This window comes from Heterodontus francisci, unplaced genomic scaffold (assembly GCF_036365525.1).
Source record: "Heterodontus francisci isolate sHetFra1 unplaced genomic scaffold, sHetFra1.hap1 HAP1_SCAFFOLD_157, whole genome shotgun sequence".
NCBI classification, from domain to species: Eukaryota; Metazoa; Chordata; class Chondrichthyes; order Heterodontiformes; family Heterodontidae; genus Heterodontus; species Heterodontus francisci.
This window is the reverse complement of record NW_027140118.1, coordinates 957,909-963,908: the sequence shown is the minus strand read 5'-3', so window position 1 is coordinate 963,908 and position 6,000 is coordinate 957,909.

Sequence of the window (6,000 nt, the reverse complement as noted above, 5' to 3'; positions counted from 1 at the left end):
ATCACTCTTTCGGGTCGTACTTTCCAGATCGAAACAAGCCTCAGTGTGAAGAAATGTCTCTTCACTACCTTTCTAGTTATTCTGCCTGTTCTACAGAAGGTCTCGGACCCAGACCCATCTCTGGAACCGCAGAGAAGAGGTAGGTGAGGCGATGTCACCAGAGCCAGTATGCAAGGCCCCGGCGAGAGGGCCTGGGCGGTTTTCTTGTGCTGCAGGAGGAGGGAGGTCCCGGGGAATGAACTGGTTCCTGGTGGGGGTGCTCTGTGCGTCACAAATTGGCCATGAAGGAGGCAACGCCCCACCGCACCCACAAGGCCACAGGGAGAATGCTTCGTTTTACAAGGTGGCCACTCCATACGGTGGAGGACATCGCTGCTGGTAAGATCCCAGCGGCGGTGGAATGATCCCATAATTGTCCCTTAATTGGCCACTGAAGATCCTCAGTCTTCCATTGGGCGAGAAGGCTGTTGTCGGCCTCTCCTGCCTCCAGAATCACTGGACGATGGGGAGGCGCTGGGATCCCCATCCTGTCAAATCCCTTGCCACACACCGCTTTTCCCTGTGCCCCCTCCCCACCCCTCCTGGCTTCCAATCACGAATCTGGGGGCCAGTAAAATCCTGGCCATGATCTCTGATGACAAACGTATTCATGAGAGGACATAAGTTCTGCATTCTTACTCGACCATAACTCCTCATTATTTTGAACTCTGTTAGATCTGGGATGGCGGGACTGACGTATGAGGAGAGATTGAGTTGGTTAGGATTATATTTGTTGGAGTTCAGAAGAGTGAGGGGGAATCTCATTGAAGCCTACAAAATTCTAACAGGACTTGACAGGGTAGATGCAGTAAGGATGTTCCCGATGTTGGGGGAGTCCAGAACCAGGGGTCACAGTCTAAGGATGCAGGTAAACATTTCAGGACAGAGTTAAGTAGAAATTTCTTCACCCACAGAGTGGTGAGCCTGTGGAATTCGCTACCACTGAAAGCAGTTGAGGCCAAAACATTATATGTTTTAAGGAAGGAGTGAGATACAGATCTTGGGTCTTAAGGGTTCAAAGGGTATGGGGCGAAAGCGGGAACAGGTTTCTGAGTTGGATGATCAGCCAGAAAAATCCAAGCTCCTGAATTCTCTCCCTGTAAATGAATTCCCTCACCCGTGGTGCCTTCTTGATAATCCTCCTTTGTACGTTTTGCAGGGCCTTGAAATTCTTCCTAGGTATTCGTGCCCGGAATTGCACACAGGACGACAGCTGAGTCATAACAATTGATCTATTAAGTAGCAGCTTGATGCCCTTTATGTTTGAATTCAATAACCCCATTTTCAAATCAAATATCTCGTACACTTTCTCAATCAGCTTCTCTACTTGCCCTGCAATCCTTAAAGATTTATGAACATGCATTCCCCTGTCCCTCTGTTCTTGCACCTCCTGCAAATGGTACTATTTATGTTATATTGACATGATGCTGTCACAATGAACATCACTTCTGACTTGACCACAATAAATTGCATCTACCGTTAATCTGCCCATTTCAGCAGACTGTCTACCCTGAAGTCTGCTATTATAATATTCACGATTTAATGCAGAGCCATGTTAATCACCATCCTCAAATGTAAAAATTATACATTCTAAACCAAAGTCTATGTAACTTGCATGTAGAAAGTAAAAACAATAGTCTTAAGACCAACCCCCGGGCAACAGCCACTGTCGCCTGTCAGGAGAACATCCATTCACCACTATTCTCGACCTCCTATCTCTTACCCAATCGACTACTCAGAGCTGACATCGTCCCTTTAATAATATGCATTCCCATTTTCTGAATAAGTCTGTTATGAGGTACTTCGACATTTTTGGATGCCCACATACACAAAGCCTGCTTCAGCCTCTTACTTGATTGAAGAACTCAATCAGCTAAGTTACACGCAATTGGCCTTTCACAAATCCGAGATGGTTTTCCCATCTTACCCCATGCTTCTGCAAGTGAGAATTAATTTTGTCGTTGATGAAGGCCTCTAGTAGATCTCTCAACCTTCACTGTGGTTAGACAGATTAGCATGCAGTCACAAGATTTACCCTCTCCTCTCGTTTTGAAAACATTTGCCAAATTCCAGTCCTTTGGCCCCATACAAGGAGGATTGAAACATTGTGGTCAGACCTGATCTTATCTCCAACTCAGCTTCCTTTATCTCCCAGAATGCTTCCCATCTGGTCCAGGGATGTTGTCGACATTTAGTGACAAACTATTTAGCAACGCGTTCCCATCTATTTTATCCTATGCAGGATCTCACCTTCCCTCTCCTCGGTTGCGACATTAATTTCAGCCTCTTCTTTTTTGAAGCCAGTTGCAAATTACTCATTCTGTACCTCAGTCACGCCCTCTGCCTCGACAGGAATATTTATTTGCTTCTCCATAATCGGCTGCACCATTCCTTTATTTTTACTTGTATATGTTTTACAAGATTTCTGATCCCGTTTACTGTTAGCTGCTAACCTTTTCTGTGCTTTCCCTTTGTCCTTCTTGTATTCTTTTCCAATTCTCCCTGTACACTCTGCTTTCTATTTGGTTTGAGATGATATTCTTGATTTGGAATTTGTAATGAATGTCTTCTTTCTCTTTTCCTTTAACTGACAATTCATTTTTCATCCAGAGAGTGCAGCATTTAATTCCCCAGCTTCACCTCTAGACTTGAGTACTCCAATGCATTCCTGGTCAACCTCCCTGTTTGCATCCTCAGTCATCCTGAGGGCATCCAAACCTCTGCTGCCTATATACAACTCTCGCCAGGACACGTTCATCCATCACCTCTGCACTCGCATTAGCTTCTGGTCATGCACCTTAACAATATTGAAAATCCCACGTTTATTTTATAATCTCCCCATGAGCTCTTCTCTCCCTATCTCTGTAATCTGTTTCAGCCCTATAAGATATTTGTCCTCCTTCAATTCCGGATACCTGAGCATTCCCAAATTTAATCGCTCCACCGCTGGTGGTCTTATTTTCATCTGCCAAGATCCGAAACTCTGGAATTCTCTCCATAAACCTCTGCCTCTCCACATATTTTTCCTTCTTCAAGATGCTGCTTAAAACTTACCACCTTGATGAAGCATTTGGTCATCTGCCATAATATCTGTTAATGCTGCTCGCTATCAAATTGTGTTTGATAATATGACTTGGATAGTTTAACTATGTAAGGGCACCTCATAAATAAGAAACTGTTGACCTTGTTTTCCACCTTCTCCTTTACTCTTCTCCAGTTAGAAGTGTGCTTTAGAATGAAGTGTATTTCGCTCTTTGCCACCGTGGCTGAAAGGGCCTTTGAACCTCTCCATTCCAGTTCAATTATCATTCCTTCCATCCTTCCTTAACCATAATGAATTTGCCCTTACCCTCAACTTTCACTCCAACAGACTCTACATTCAATGAAATATCCTCCATCACTTTGGCCAACTTCACTGCAATGCTCCCACCAGACATCCTCTACTCCATTTTCAGCATTCTGAAGGTACAGCTTGACCCACTCTTCCTTCACTCAAAACACCCACTACTCTCCCAATGTCACCTTCCCATGCAAGTGTAGGTGATGCATGACCTGCCCTTTCACCTTCTCTCCTTCAACTGTCAGGACCACAAACAGTGATTTGTTTGTATTTTTGTTTTTGTTTAATCAATGCATTAATTCTTAACAATTGTCCTCAAAACCATGGAGATGAAGCATACCTTCTGCAATTGCTTTGCTGAGTTCTTCCATTATGTCCCTTAGCTTCCATTCACTTGCCATTATAATTCGCTGTCCCACTCACAGCTGACCTCTCTGTACTCTGCCTCCTTCATTGTTTCAATTTTTCTGACTCAGCATCAACTTAAAAAATAAAAACACGTGGGAACTACTGCCACCATTTGTTTTTGACAGCAGGTTCTGGTAATGATTCTGTTCTTCATTTAATCACTACTGCCTTCCACCCCATCACAGTTTCTCTCTTTATCTCCTTCCTCTGTTCCCATTTTCCCAGCCTCTGTCCTTACTGAAACACTGTTACAGCACAAACCTTTCCTGTTCTGAAGAAAATTCTCTTTCTCAAAATGCTGCCTCGCCTACTAAGTAGTTCCAATATTTTCAGTTCATGATTTAGATTTCCAGCATCTGCAATATTTTGACTTTTTAAAGAAGTTGATGTCATAGAGAAATGTGGTGAGGTTGTAATTGAATGTAAATACATACACACAATAGATAAATAACTTCGGAGAGAGTGGCAAATGGGAATATGATGGGATCAGGAAAGTAATCTTCTTCGGCACACACTTGGTCAAATGTTGTCTTGTTGCCGAGGGCAGTCACCTCGATTACCATTACCACCATTACCAGCAATACAGCAATCACTGCTTTCCTGTTCAGTTTTGCTGTTTTTGCCCACTGTAGAACAGCAGAGTGTATCTGAGCCATTCCTCTCAAAACTGCTGCACTCCATATAAGGACTTTGCAGCTTTATTGGGAAAAATGCCAAATATTTGAGGAAATGTGATCTCTAATTGAGACTGTCGAGAGACGCAGAACACACTGAGACACTGACTGGTCATCATAAGTTGTGAATATTCACCATCGTTGAACTATACAGGGAGGGATGTGATGTGTTTCCTCTAAAACAAAGGAATCTGTTTTCTGGAAGGTGATCACTTGGAGTCAAGAACGGCTTTCCATTGCCGAAATATGTGAAAAGCAGCTCACAGTCTGCAGAGCCTCAGAACAGCCACTGCGTGTTTTTCTGTTCTGTTGAAATGAGAGGAAGCACCTGGCGTTGTGGTGATTTCTCTGCTTCCGTTTTTCTTGCCTGCTGCTCTGCAATGTCAAGAAACTGCAGCAGCATATTAAAACTCGGAATTTGAAATTACGTTGTTTAAAATCCAGAAGGCCAAAGTATCGGGGGAAGAATTTCTGGGCAATATCATTAATTCATTGGAAATATTTGACAGCTTAGTGTCTGCAAATAAACGTAACTCATCACAAAAACTGAATCACAGCACAGAATATCTGTAATCTGTGCACAATTTCCAAATGTATAACACACAAAATCAACAGGCCATGATAAATCACTCTGAGTCCAAATCAATCAGCAAAGTCAGATACACCAATGCATCAATTTGCGCTGTGGTTTTAATTTAAAATAGAAGAACCCATGAGATGCTGAGGCTGTTTCCTGTATAGGTTCATGAAGCAGGAATACTGTTAAGAATCAAATACAATCAGGAGTATTGAGCCTGTTTTAATGTAAAGTGTTAACTCGCTGTGATCCGATCACCGGAAATGCAGCCTGTGTCAATGTCAGTAGTTAACTTGCTGTGACTCAATTCAAAGAGGGGATCTGAAGGGAGACAGTTGCTTCAATAAATTGTCCACTGTGTCCCAATAAATAACATTTAATGTCAGCCTGACTTCTCTGGGAATGAAAGTAAATCTGTGTAATGAAAAGAGTCTGAAGAACTAAAACAGATCAATAAATGAACACAGCTGAGCAGCCACTGTAAAGTTATCACAGGTAGAAAATGTTCAAATGATTAATTCCTCTGGATCTCACATAGAATGAAACAAAAACTCCCCAGAAATGGACATTTAATAAAATAATTCCACATACCGCATTGTCAATCTAGACAAAAATGATTTGAAACAAGCTAAAGCCCCCACAATACTGCCACCCACTCTTTGGTTTCTGAGGATATGTCCGGTCCTTTCCCAATATGATAGACTTGTCCCCCTGAGGTGTGTTTTGCAGATATCACAGACTGACAATTTCAGCATGAGCCAAGGGTGTTGACAGCAACTGGTTGTCAGAGAAACTTGAAACACACGCACAGAATGGTGGTGATTGAAGATATTTGGGTCAATCTCTTGTATCTGTGAGAGCTAATCGATCCTGAAAACAGTGGCACTTTTTCATGAACATACTGAGAAATGGTAGCACTAACCAAGGAAATTGCAGTAAGCACTGATACTCAGCAATGAACC